Source organism: Chiloscyllium punctatum, chromosome 8 (genome assembly GCF_047496795.1).
Source record: "Chiloscyllium punctatum isolate Juve2018m chromosome 8, sChiPun1.3, whole genome shotgun sequence".
NCBI lineage: Eukaryota > Metazoa > Chordata > Chondrichthyes > Orectolobiformes > Hemiscylliidae > Chiloscyllium > Chiloscyllium punctatum.
Window position 1 is genome coordinate 23,051,083 of NC_092746.1, and position 14,804 is coordinate 23,065,886.

General features: G+C 44.5%; 1 protein-coding gene across 7 annotated transcripts in view; it reads right to left on the reverse strand.

The window, feature by feature from the left end:
• The window catches only part of LOC140480404 (leucine-rich repeat-containing protein 3B-like), a 65,881-nt gene extending 63,144 nt beyond the window's left edge, over positions 1–2,737 (reverse strand). For 2 of the 7 annotated variants that reach the window (XM_072575223.1, XM_072575228.1), the window contains exons 1-2: positions 2,381–2,605; positions 1,970–2,288 (exon numbers count right to left, since the gene is read on the reverse strand). The gene's annotated coding sequence lies outside the window, so the exon portion shown is untranslated. The other 5 variants (XM_072575224.1, XM_072575229.1, XM_072575227.1 and 2 more) reach the window with 4 other exon arrangements.
• Between the last annotated feature and the right edge of the window lie 12,067 nt (positions 2,738–14,804).

A 14,804-nucleotide genomic window follows, 5' to 3' on the forward strand; every position in this document is an offset into this window, starting at 1 on the left:
CCCTGCATCGGACACAAGCTTGTCCGAGGCAAAAGTACTATAACTGGAATTCTTCAACTACTGTGCACCTCATATCTCATGTCCACGTTGTTATAATATTTGCATACACAATAATAGAGGCTTCACAAATGAAACAAACTTAATATAACTGTTTTGAGTACATATATATTCACTTCTGCCCATGTATGGCCCACTACTGTTAGGGTAGTAGGTCAGCCCATATGTCTACATGCCACTCTGATCGATTTCACTGGATTCTCTTCATGTCCAGTTGAAGATTACGGTGTTCATTTTAACTCCCAACTGATATGTGCTGCTAAACTCATCCAGAGGATCTGAATGAGATGAACCATAAATGGGGTGTTTGACTTAATCTGTTCAGAGATTTGTCAGTTCCCATCAGAATCATTGTGTATAGCCAAGGTCTTTTCTCAAGGATGGGCGAGTCCCAAACTAGAGGGCACAAGAATGGGGGGGGGGAAAGAGGAGTGGGAGAAAGAGAAGAGGGACCAGGACCTGAAGGGCAACGCTTTCACACAGAGGGTGGAATGAGCCGTCAGAGGAAGTGGTGGAGGCTGGTACAAATACAACATTTAAAAAGCATCTGGATGGATACGTGAATAGGAAGGGTTTAGAGGGAAACGGGCCAAGTACTGGCAAAGAGACTAGGTCAATTTAGGATATCTGGTTAGCACGGGTGAACTGAACTGAAGGCTCTGCTTCTGTGCAGTATATAACTAGAGGCGAGAGATTTAAGACAGACATGATGCAATTTTTTTTACACACAGAGGGTGGTTAGCATGTGGAATGAACTTCCCGAGGAAGTGGTGGACACAACTACAACTTTTAAAAGCCATTTGGATAGATACATGATTGGGAAAGGTTTGGAGGGACTTTGAGGCAGGCGGGGCTAGTTTAGTTTGGGGTTATGTTCGGCATGGACTGGTTGGACCGAAGGGTCTGTTCCCGTGCTGTCTGACTGACTTCAATCGCGGTGAGGTAGCTAGCCCGATCGGAGTTAGTGAGAGATCTCCCGCACCATCTCTCTTTGCCCTCGATTTATCACGGCATTTTGGAGATAGTTATACATTCAATTTACAAATCTGTGGATTGAAGTCCGAAAGGTTTGGGGGCGGTTATTCAACCTGATCAACTCGCTGCAGAAACGGGACTGCTAGACCTTCAAGGATTTAAAATTCGCAATAGCCCTTGAACAGTGAGGGCAAGGAAGGAGAGAGAGAGAGAGAGCAAAAAGAAACAGGAAACTTTCACTGCGGTGTTCAACAATTCCACCGATACAACTTTTAACCGACAAATATCCAAATAGCTGCTCCACCGGACTCACTCCGAACGGTGCTGTGTTGGTTCCGTCAAGAGACAACAACAACAAAAAACACATACACCAACCCCCAACACGGGTTTGAGCTTCGGCAGCAATTAACTAGATTTGATACAAGTGTAGACAATGAAGAAAGACAGTCTTAAAAAATAAGCTTTCCACGAGGGTAAATCATTTCGGGGAGGAGATAAAACTGCCATCCAAGCACCGTGCGATACGCATACAGTGAATGCACTATTTTAAAAAATATATATACCGTTGCATGTTTAAAATCATTGATGCGCCTAATACATATATGATTTTGAGCTGCATGAGTCACTTCCCTGACAAATGCACAGTTTTATCTAATCCCAATCCTGCGGGTGCGAGAGCTGATCATTCAACCGCGCAGTTTGGGGGGGGTGGGGGGCTCGGTCCCTATTGCAGACACAGAGCGCTTCACAGTCCACACAACACACATCGGTAAAGCAAAGCAAAGCAATTCACCCCCTCACCCAGAGCCAGGAAGGAAAGGTCAGGCAGCAGCAGCAGCAAGGGCGCCAGAGGGGACGCTTCAGCTCGCGCCGCGCCGCCCGCGAGGCAGCAAGGTGCACGAGTTTGCAGAGCAACAGGCAGCAGCGCACTCCTTACCGGCTGCAACACGCTCTTCCGCCCCACCACCAGGGCCACGAGAGGAGGGAGGGGGCTCGCGCAGCCCGTCTCCTGGCAACGGCTCGGCCGCGCGCCGATGAAGCCCCAGTTCTTCTCCTCCACGCGCGCAGCTCGTGATGACCACCCGCCGGGGGCAGAGGCCGCGTCTATCCCGGAGCGCGGAGAGTTCGCCGCAGCCGCTGGCATGCATCCCCCGCGGAGCTCCCGCCTCAACTGGCTTCAGGCTTCCTCCATCCTTTCACCGGGGAGGGGCTTCACCCTCAAACAACATGCAGCGACCAGCCTCAAAAAGACCATTCTACATTTTTAAAAAAAAAATACCTCTGGCCAGCACCCAAACTAATTACCAAATGCATCAAACTAAAAGCATTGCTTAATAGCCAAACTTACCTGTGTGTGTTATCGAATTATTTGATTGCATTATGTGTCGATCGCAAGGTAAAAGAACACAAAGTCTCCTCTATCATCCACAACCTCTTGTCCCCAGCACCTTTCCATGCAATCATAGGAGCTGGTACACTTTTTACCTCCTGCTTATTCCCGTTCAAGAGCTTCCAGTGTGAAGCAGCAATTTACTTATGCATGTTTAAATCCAATCAACATTCTCTGGTCACGAGTGAAATCTCCTCGGAGGAGTGCAAAGGCAGCCTAGGGGGACTGCCGAACACATTGGCTCAGTCCCCAAACGTGACCCTGACTTTCTCAACACTTGCTATTTTTAACGTACCATCTTGTTATCATGCTCACATTTCTGTACTAGGTCCTCAGCAGCGTTTGGCGGGAGCTCCATGCAAACTGAAGGAACAGTTCCTTGTTTTCCATTGAGTTAAAAATCACAGCACACCAGATTATAAATCCAACAGGTTTATTTGGAAGCACTAGCTTTCGAGGCTCTGCCTCCTCTCAGGTCCTCAGATTTACTGTCGGTTCTCAGACTAATGAGCATCTCTGCCTGATGAAGGGCTTTTGCCCGAAACGTCGATTTTACTGCTCCTCGGATGCTGCCTGAACTGCTGTGCTTTTCCAGCACCACTCCAATCTATAGTCTGGTTTCCAGCATCTGCAGTCATTGTTTTTACCACCTTGATGAGCAGTTCAAACTAGCTTTATGAACCAAAGTAAAACACAGCCCTGTTCTTTGGGAACTGCATCAACCGATCATTTGACCTCCTCACCTTCAAGTCAGGCTCCCCGAATATGCTGATATGGCTCAACTGGGTTGCGATAATGAGCCAAAAGTTGACAAGAGCACATACCCAAACTGATACTTAAGCTGAACATGCTGTCTCTCCATTGCAGTTAAAAACCAACACATCAGGTGTCTAGTGCTCTTGGTGGTTTCACATGATGCAGGTCTGGCCCATACCCTACTCCAGTGCCTTGGTAATTATTTAAACTATCTTTTACTTTTTATGGAGATAAAAGAGTGATCTGTGTCTGCTGAATGCAATATACAAATCCCTAGACAAAGTGATAAAGCATACTGAACACAACACTCATGTTAATCATCACCTTTGTGTACAGCTTCATGTATAGCTGGACATCAGAGTGGGTCTGGGAAAATTAACAAACAGTGAAATTCACAACTAATCTTGGAGGAATCTATTGGGGGAGGTCACAGCACAGAAACAGATAAGTGATTATTTTAAGTGTGGCCTTACAGTAAATCTGCTGTAGTGAGTAGAGTGGGTTCATTCTTGATTATATGTTTTATTGAGATATGTCTCTTGATTAAAGTTAAAATAGAAATCGTGAGTATTAATTTAACCTGGAGTAGTGTTTTGTAGAGGAATATGACAGTGTTATTTTCTGGGTCTGCAGATTGAAAGAAGCAAAAATGGCTTTTAGTAGAGTGATATGCTCTTCTTGTTGGATGTGTGAGTTTAGGGACAGTTTACATGTTACTGAGGATTATATCTGCAATAAATGCCATTGGTTGCAAATTCTATCAGATCGACTGAATCATTGGAGAGACAGTTAGAGGCAATGAGAAATTTACAAGAGCATAGGGGTGTGATGGATGGCAGTTATAGAATTAGAATCCCTACTGTGTGGAAACAGGCCCTTCAGCCCAACAAGTCCATACTGACTCCCCAAAGAGTATCCTACCCAGATCTATTCTCCTACATTTACCCCTGACTAATGCACCTAACCTATGGGCAATTTAGCATGGCCAATTCACCTAACCTGCACATCTGTGGACTGTGGGAGGAAACCGGAGCACCCAGAGGAAACCCACACAAACACAGGGAGAACGTGCAAACTCCACACAGACAGTTGCCTGAGGCGGGAATTGAACCTGGGTCTCTGGTACTGTGAGGCAGCAGTGCTAACCACAGTGCCATCGTTCCGCCCACTTATAGGAAACGTTGCAGATACTGTCACATAGATGGGTTAACTCCAGGAAAGGTAAGAGAGGTAGGCAGGTAGTGCAGGAGTCTTATGTGGCTATCTCCATTTCAAACAAATATAACATTTTGGAAAATGTAGGGGGTGAAGGATTCTCAGGTCAATGTAGCATGAACAGCCATGTTTCTGATATTGAGACTATTGCAATGAGGTGTATGTCAAGTTCCAAGATACCAATTGTGTTAGGGGATTCTCTAGTCCGAGGCACAGACAGACATTTCTGTGGCCAGCAGCGAAAAATCAAAATGATGTGTTGCCTCCCTGGTGCCAAGATCAAGGATGTCTTAGAGAGGGTGCAGAATGTTCTCAAGGGGGAAAGGAACCAGCTGGAGGTCATTGTACATATTGGAACCAATGACACAGGAAGGGAAAAGTATGAGATTCTGAAGGGAGATAAAAGAGAGTTAGGCAGGAACTTAAAAAAAGGAGATCCTCGAGAATAGTAATATCTGGATTACTCCTAGTGCTGCGAGCTAGTGAGGGTAGGAATAGGAGGACAGAGCAGATGAACGTATGGCTGAGAAGCTGGTGTATGGAAGAAGGATTCACATTTTTGGATCATTGGAATCTCTTCTAGGATAGAAATGACCTGTACAAGAAGGATGGATTGCACCTGAATTGGAAGGGGACTAATATACTGGCGGGGAGATTTGCTAGAGTTGCTCAGGAGGATTTAAACTAGTAAGGTGGGGGGGAGGGGGGGGTTAGCGCAGGGGTATAGTGAGGAAAGAGATCAATCTGAGACTGGTACAGTTGAGAAAAGAAGCGAGTCAAACAGTCAGGGCAGGCAGGGACAAAGCAGAGAACAAGGTAGGACTGATAAATTAAACTGCATTTATTTCAATGCAAGAGGCTTCACAGGGAAGGCAGGTGAACTCAGGGCATGGTTAGGAACATGGGACTGGGATATCATAGCAATTACAGAAATGTGGCTCAGGGATGGACAAGACTGGCAGCTTAATATTCCAGGACACAAATGCTACAGGAAAGACAGAAAGGGAGGCAAGAGAGGAGGTAGAGTGACGTTTTTGATAAGGGATAGCATTACAGCTGTGCTGAGGGAGGATATTCCCGGAAATACATCCAGGGAAGTTATTTGGGTTGAACTGAGAAGTGAAAAAGGGATGATCACCTTAATGGGATTGTATTATAGTTAACGGGAAATTAAGAAACAAATTTGTAAGGATATCTCAGTTATCTGTAAGAATAATAGAGTGGTTATGGTAGGGGATTTTAACTTTCCAAACATAGTCTGGGGCTGCCATAGTGTTAAGGGTTTAGATGGAGATGAATTTGTTAAGCGTGTACAAGAAAATTTTCTGATTCAGGATGTGGATGTTTCTCTAATTGAGAAGGTGCAAAACTTGACCTCTCTTGGGAACTAAGGCAGGACAGGTGACTGAGGTGTCAGTGGGGGAGCACTTTGGGGCCAGCGACCATAATTCTATTAGTTTTAAAATAGTGATGGAAAAGGATAGACCAGATCTAAAAGTTGAAGTTCTAAATTGGAGAAAGATCAATTTTGATGGTATTAGGCAAGAGCTTACAAAAGCTGATTGGGGGCAGATGTTCACAGGTAAAGATACGGCTGGAAAATGGGAAGCTTTCAGAAATGAGATAACAAGAATTCAGAGAAAGTATATTCCTGTTAGGGTGAAAGGGAAGGCTGGTAGGTATAGGGAATGCTGGATGACTAAAGAAACTGAGGGTTTGATTAAGAAAAAGAAGGAAGCATATGTCAGGTATAGACAAGAAATATTAAATGTATCCTTAGAAGAGTATAAAGGCAATAGGAGTATACTTAAGAGAGAAATCAGGAGGGCAAAAAGGGGGCATGCGATAGCTTCAGCAAATAGAATTAAGGAAAATCCAAAGAGTTTTCACAAATACATTAAGGGCAAAAGGGTAACTAGGGACAGAATAGGCCCCCTCAAAGATCAGCAAAGTGGCCTTTGTGTGGAGCCACAGGAGATGGGGGACATACTAAACGAGTATTTTGCATCAGTGTTTACTGTGGAAAAGGACATGGAAGACAGACTGTAGGGAAATAGATGGTTATTCTTGAAAAATGTCTATATTACAGAGGAGGAAGTGCTGGATGTCTTGAAACACATAAAAGTGGATAAATCCCCAGGACCTGATCAGGTATACTCTAGAACTCTGTGGGAAGCTAGGGAAGTGATTGCTGGGCCCCTTGCTGAGATATTTGTATCATCGATAATCACAGGTAAGGTGCCGGAAGACTGATGTGTGGCTAACATGGTGCCACTGTTTAAGAAGCGTGCTAAGGACAAGCCAGGAAACTATAGACCAGTGAGCCTGACATCGGTGGTGGGCAAGTTGTTGGAGGGAATCCTGAGGGACAGGATGTACATGTATTTAGAAAGGCAAGGACTGATTAGGGATAGTCAACATGGCTTTGTGTGTGAGAAATCATGTCTCACAAACTTGATGAGTTTTCTGAAGAAGTAACAAAGAGGACTGATGAGGGCAGAGTGGTAGATGTGATCTATATGGACTTCAATAAGGCGTTCGACAAGGTTCCCCATGGGAGACTGGTTAGCAAAGTTAGATCCCATGGAATACAAGGAGAACTAGCCATTTGGATACAGAACTGGCTCAAAGATAGGTGGTGGTGGAGGGTTGTTTTTCAGACTGGAGGCCTGTGACCATTAGAGTGCCACAAGGATCGGTGCTGGGTCCACTACTTTTCATCATTTACATAAATGATTTTGATGTGAGCATAAGATGTATAGTTAGTAAGTTTGCTGATGACACCAAAGTTGAAGGTGTAGCGGACAGCGAAGAAGGTTACCTCAGGTTACAATGGGATCTTGATCCAATGGGCCAATGGGCTGTGGAGTGGCAAATGGAGTTTAATTTAGATAAATATGAGATGCTGCATTTTAGGAAAACAAATCTTAGTAGGACTTAGGTCCTAGGGAATGTTGCTGAACAAAGAAACCATGGAGTGCAGGTTCATAGCTCCTTGCATGTCATAGGTAGATAGGATAGTGAAGAAGGTGTTTGGTATGCTTTCCTTTATTGGTCAGAGTATTGAGTACAGGAGTTGGGAGGTCATGCTGCAGCTGTACAGGACATTGGTTAGGCCACTTTTGGAATGTTGCATGCAATTCTGGTCTCCCTCCTATCAGAAGGATGTTGTGAAACTTGAAAGGGTTCAGAAAAGATTTACAAGGATGTTGCCAGAGTTGGAGGGTTTGAGCTATAGGGAGAGTTTGAATAGGCTGGGGCTGTTTTCCCTGGAGCTTTGGAGGCTGAGGGGTGACCTTATGGAGGTTTATAAAATCATGAAGGGCATGGATAGGATAAATAGACAAAGTCTTTTCCCTGAGGTGGAGGAGTCCAGAACTAGAGGGCATAGATTTAGGGGAAAGATATAAAAGAGACCTAAGGGGCAACCTTTCATGCAGGGTGTAGTACGTGTATGGGATGAGCTGCCAGAGGAAGTGGTGGAGGCTGGTACAATTGCAACATTTTAAAGGTATCTGGATGGGTATATGAATAGGAAGGGTTTGGATGGATATGGGCTGGGTGCTGACAAGTGGAGCTAGATTGGGTTTGGATATCTGGTCGGCCTGGACAAGTTGAACCAAAGGGCTCTAATTGTGGGTAAATCTTCAGTATACAAATATCAGGTATCACTTTGTGCCCAATTTTTGCCTGTTCCTAATTTTGCATAGAATAGCTATGTACATCATGATGGAATGATTCATTATTCAGGTAGACAATGCCATATTACCAGTCTCCCCTGAAAATGATTATACAAAATATCTGCTTTGACCTTGAGGTAGTGGTTGGTATATAACATCAACAGGGCCCTGCGGAAAACAGAATGCTGGATCCTGTTGGATTGTTCTATGAACCAACTGTTAAATTAATTCGGCAGGATGCCTCATCACCGGAACTTTTATACAAGAACCTGAAGATAGCTTAGCTGGAGTGAGAAGGGACTTCACATCGGGCCCTTTCTGCATGCCCGGAATCTCACCCGCCCCCCACACATTACCCTCAAGGTGGTTGCAGTATCCTGACTATCACCTTTGCAAGCCAGGTCAGAAAGAGGTGCAGTGATTTTTGTCAAGGTTCATCCAAAGCAGACTTCATAACGTAAGATTCTAAATTCCACAGGCTGTTTCCAGAAGCACACACTCAGACAGGTTGATGAACTCAGTGAAAGGTGCTCTTTGACCTACCCGAAACTCTTGGATTTCCAGTGCAAAGCATGGTCAATAGCTCAATGTTACAGACTGACACTTTTCAAGATGCAGAGACACACTAAAGCTTGGAGCAGCCACCTTAAAGGCTTGGTGGGAAAGACCACAAACTGGACCTGCCTGTCCTAATGCAACACAAAGGTTGGCAACTGGGTAAAGCTCGATGCACCAAAGAATATTTCACACATAATGCAAATTACAGTGTAAATACAATCTGTATTGGCAACTGTGGTAAAAAAGCTTATGTACTGTGTTGAAAGAAATTGATGTGTGTGTCGCTTTACATCATGATAAATTTGGACTGTTACAGAGTTTCTTTTACAAAGTTTATAAATAAAGTATATTTGGGGAAAATAGTTTGTGGGATCCAGCAACTTATGTCATTAGTCAATAACAAAACTACAAGACATTATGAATGGATGGTGAAAGTTGGAGTGGTGTTTCACTTCGGACAAAATAGAGTATATTGTTCAAACCTTCTTGATTAAAATGACAGGTATACTCTATGTTACTTGGTTTATTGTGTCTTTTCTCAATTTAGTAGCAGAATTTGTCAGTATTTGACATTTATTTATAAAATATAAAATTTATGTGATTGAGTATATATTTTTAGCAAGGAATTTGTTACGTTCATTTTGTTATCCAAAAAATGCACTGTTTAGCAATCATTTCAAGATAAATCTTCATGTGTTTTATAGTGATGCTTGACATTATTGCTCTGAAGAAGGTATATACAGAAGTCATGAAGTAACATGTGAGTGGAGTGGGGATTTCAAGCAGTCTGAGTTTAGTGAGAAGTGAGTTAGATAAACAGGGGTGGGGTGCTTTCTTTTTCTGTTCTTTAACTTTCTTTCATGTATTTTCTCCATTGTCCATTTTTTTCACACTTCTGTGCAGTGGAAGGAGCTAGTCGATGAGTGATGGGAAAGCTACTCTACTTGTAATAAATAGTCATATAGTTAATATATGACAGGACAGCTCAACTGAGTGGAATGTAAAGCTTGTGAAATGTGAATGGACATGGATGCATGGTATTCTGAGATGAACACATCTGTAGGGAGTGTCACTGGGTGGCCAAGCTTAAACTCTGGGGGTCACTTTCATGCAAATACATGGCAGAAATTTATGTGATTGGAATGTTTAGGGAAATTGTCACACCACAGCTTAAAGGTTTGCAGACAGACAAGGAGTAGATGACAACCAAGCTGTTCAAGAGAACCAGGCACATAGTGCTGGAGTTCCCTGAGGTGATCACACTTACAAATCGGTTTTCTACTTTGACACTGGCAAGGGCAATGTGTCCTCAGAGGAGTGCAATCAGAGATAAGTCAGTCGCATCATGAGCAGCTCAGCTGTAAATGAGGTGAGGAAGAAGAATAGTAGAGCAGTACTGATTAGTCAGGAGAACAGATAGGCATTTCTCTGGCCACAGATGTGACCCCAGGCTTAAATGTTGCCTCTCTGGTTCCAAGATCAAGGATGTCAGAGTACCGCCAGGACTTCCTTCTGGGAAGGTGAACAGCAAGAGGTCGTGGTGCATGTCAGTACCCAGTCACCTGGTTAGGAAGGGGATTGAGGTCCTTAAAGCACATTGAAAAAGAAGGAGATTGAAAAGCAGGATTCCAGTGCAGTAACCTGAGGATTACTCCCAGTTCAACTTGCTGTTGTTGTGTCGCCATAGTCTTACCAGACCATAGGGGCTACTCTCTCATTAGAGATAAGGGACTGGTGGTGATTTAACCTGAGGGCCACCAGACCACAGGCGAGGGAAGAGATTGAGAAGGAGAGTCCTTCATGGTAACTTCAAACAGGTGATGGGAATTGAACCCACATTGTTGGCATCACACTGCTCTGTAAATCATCGATCCAACCAACTGAGCTAAAAATGAGTGTAGATATAGAAGAATTGGGTGATTGAACTCATGGCTAGAAAACTGATGCAAAAGAATAGGTATTGGATTTCTGAGGCATCGTGCCTGTTCTGGGGCAGGTAAAACCTATACAAGATGAGCAAGTTGTATTTTAGCAGAATCGGGTTAGCATACTCAGAGGGAGATTTGCTGGTCCTGTTGTATAGGTTTAAATGAGATTGGCAAACAGGAGATGGAAACCTGGGATGGAGGTCATATTCAAGGGAAGCAAAACCAGTAAAAGGTAGTGAGCAAAAACTGAAGACAGATGAAGCAATGGCAAGCATCAAATAGAATTAAAATGGAGAATAATGTTAAACAAGTGAATTAAAGCAATTCTATCTGACTGTGTTCAGCATTCATAAACAGATTGATGATTTTAATGCACAAGTTTTTTTTTTATTCATTCATGGGACGTGGGCACTGCTGGCTGGCCAGCACTTACTGCCTATCCATAGTTGCACTTGAGGAGATGGTGGTGAACTGTCTTCTTGCCACAGCCTATGTGCTTTAGGTAGACCCACAATGCCAGTAGGAATGGAATTCCATTATCTTAACCCAGCAACACTGAAGGAACATTGGTATATTTCCAAGTCAAGATATTGAGAGACTTGAAGGGTAAATTGCAAATGGTGCTGTTCCCATGTGTCTGCTGCCCTTATCCTTCCTGATAGAGGTGGGCATGGGTTTGGGAGGTGCTGTCTAAGGATCTCTGATGATTTTCTGCTGTGCACCTTATAGTACACACTGCTGCTACTGAACATTGGTGGTGGAAGGAGTGGATATTTGTGGATCTGATGCCAATCAAGCATGTTGCTGTGACCAGGATGGTGTCAAGCTTCTTGAGTCTTACTGGAACTGCATCCATCCAGATAAGTGGGGAGTATTTCATCACTTTCCTGACTTGTGCTTAATAGAGTCATAGAGCCATAGAATCACACAGTATAGATACAGACCATTCAGTCCAACTTGTCCATGCTGACCAAGTTTCCTAAACTAAACTAGTCCCTTTGCCTGCATTTAGCCTATATTCCTCAAAACCTTTCCTATTCATGTACCTGTCAAATGTCTTTTAAATGTTGTAACGTTATCTGCATCTAATACTTGCTCTGGCAGTTCATTCCAAATATACACCACCCTCCGTTGAAAAAATTGAAAACAATTATAATGCTGCTCTTGTGGAAATCCAGCAACGCAGGTGCTGATTTTTTAAAAAATCTTTGCTTTTTTTCGGGCTGCTGGTCAAGCTTCTTTTTAATAAATCAAGTACTCATTATTCACAGTGGTATTTTTATGAGGCCCCCAAGTACATGTAATTTCTGTACTGTTTTGTTCCCATCCGAGGCTTTTTCCTGTCATTTTCAAGCCTGCATCACTGTTTTACTTTTAAGAATAATCTTAAGGACTGATTGCCATGTCATATTTTGTTGTACTATCAGTAAGTAACACAAATTATAGAGTGAATCCAGTTTATTTGAAAATCTGACTTTGAATAGATTAGATTACCTACAATATGGAAACAGGCCCTTTGGCCCAAACAGTCCACACCAACCCTCTGAACAGTAACCCACTCAGACCCATTCCCTCTGACTAATGCACTTAATACTATGGCAATTTAGCATGGCCAATTCACCTGACCTGCACATCTTTGGACTGTGGGAGGAAACTGGAGGAAATCCATGCAGACACGGGGAAAATGTGCAAACTCCATGCCGACAGTCGTCCGAGGCAGATATCAAACCTGCTAACCACTGAGTCACCATGCAGCCCTATGACATATGTTTTTTAAGCAGCTCAAATTACAATTGCAATTACAGATAATTATAAATGCACTCTCCTGCTAGCATGATCTGCTGGACCGATCATGTGGTTTCATCCTGGTTCTTGCCTTATTAGCATATCTAGTTCTTAAGGCAATACAGCTCTTAAAGAAATAATACTGTTCTGACACTCGATAATATTGTATCTGCTCTGATTATAGCCTTAACTCCACTTTCCTACTTGCCTCAGGTAGCCCTCAATTCCCTTGTGAATTAAAAACCTATCTAACCTGCCTTTATCTGTCTAGTTTCAATACTCCAACCTTCCTTGTTCTCAATGGAAGAGAATTCCAAATGCTAACAACCTTCTCAGGGAAGGGATTTTTCCTCAATTCTCAAATGGGAGACTCCTTATATGTTAACTATGCTCCCTAGTTATAGATAACCAGTCAAGGGAAACTTCAGGCAGAATATAATGGAGCTGACAGGGATTTCACCAACCAGTGAGTACTCTGCATTGTCTCTTTTAGGGAAAGCATGTTGAGATAATTAAAACTCAAGGTTGGATGTTCTATCTAACTGCTGTACAGTGGCATCAATGAGGAGGCATTATTGAATATTGTTGCTAGATCCTAAGCCAAAGGCGTGTGATACAGGGAGTGATGGCCATGGGGCAGGATAGCTGTGTCAACAGAACACCTTTGTCCCAATGCCCAGTTCCCCGATCACTTACTGAGCATCTTTGAATGTTTTATCCTGCCCACAGAAGCTCACAAGCAAACCTGGCATGGGTTTATTTGTTCTGGTTCCCTCTGATGAGGTCCTAAGTTCACAACTCGGTCAACATTAGTAGTGGTAAAAACAATGACTGCAGATGCTGGAAAGCAAATTCTGGATTAGTGGTGCTGGAAGAGCACAGCAGTTCAGGCAGCATCCAACGAGCAGCGAAATCGACGTTTCGGGCAAAAGCCCTTCATCAGGAATAAAGGCAGTGAGCCTGAAGCATGGAGAGATAAGCTAGAGGAGGGTGGGGGTGGGGAGAGAGTAGCATAGAGTACAATGGGTGAGTGGGGGAGGAGATGACGGTGATAGGTCAAGGAGGAGAGGGTGGAGTGGATAGGTGGAAAAGAAGATAGGCAGATCGGACAAGTCAAGGAGACAGTAACTGAGCTGGAAGTTTGAAACTAGGATGAGGTGGGGGAAGGGGAAATGAGGAAGCTGTTGAAGTCCACATTGATGCCCTGGGGTTGAAGTGTTCCGACTTGACACTGACATTTTTTACAAACCCACTGACTCCCATAGCTACCTGGATTACACCTCTTCCCACCCTATCTCTTGCAAAAATGCCATCCCGTATTCCCAATTTCTCCACCTCTGCCGTATCTGCTCCCAGAAGGACCAGTTCCACCATAGGACATACCAGATGGCCTCCTTCTTTAGAGACCGCAATTTCCCTTCCCACGTGGTTAAAAATGCCCTCCAACGCATCTCATCCACATCCCGCACCTCCGCCCTCAGACCCCACCCCTCCAACCGTAACAAGGACAGAACGCCCCTGGTGCTCACCTTCCACCCTACAAACCTTCGCATCAACCAAATCATCCACCGACATTTCCGCCACCTCCAAAAAGACCCCACCACCAGGGATATATTTCCCTCCCCACCCCTTTCCGCCTTCCGCAAAGACCGTTCCCTCCGTGACTACCTGGTCAGGTCCACACCCCCCTACGACCCACCCTCCCATTCTGGCACTTTCCCCTGCCACCGCAGGAACTGTAAAACCTGTGCCCACACCTCCTCCCTCACCTCTATCCAAGGCCCTAAAGGAGCCTTCCACATCCATCAAAGTTTCACCTGCACATCCACCAATATCATTTATTGTATTCGTTGCTCCCGATGTGGTCTCCTCTACATTGGGGAGACTGGGCGCCTCCTAGCAGAGCGCTTTGGGGAACATCTCCGAGACACCCGCACCAATCAACCAAACCGCCCCGTGGCCCAACATTTCAACTCCCCCTCCCACTCTGCCGAGGACATGGAGGTCCTGGGCCTCCTTCACCGCCGCTCCCTCACCACCAGACGCCTGGAGGAAGAACGCCTCACCTTCTGCCTCGGAACACTTCAACCCCAGGGCATCAATGTGGACTTCAACAGCTTCCTCATTTCCCCTTCCCCCACCTCATCCTAGTTTCAAACTTCCAGCTCAGTTACTGTCTCCTTGACTTGTCCGACCTGCCTATCTTCTTTTCCACCTATCCACTCCACCCTCTCCTCCTTGACCTATCACCTTCATCTCCTCCCCCACTCACCCATTGTACTCTATGCTACTCTCTCCCCACCCCCACCCTCCTCTAGCTTATCTCTCCATGCTTCAGGCTCATTGCCTTTATTCCTGATGAAGGGCTTTTGCCCAAAACGTCGATTTCGCTGCTCGTTGGATGCTGCCTGAACTGCTGTGCTCTTCCAGCACCACTAATCCAACATTAGTCGTGGCCGA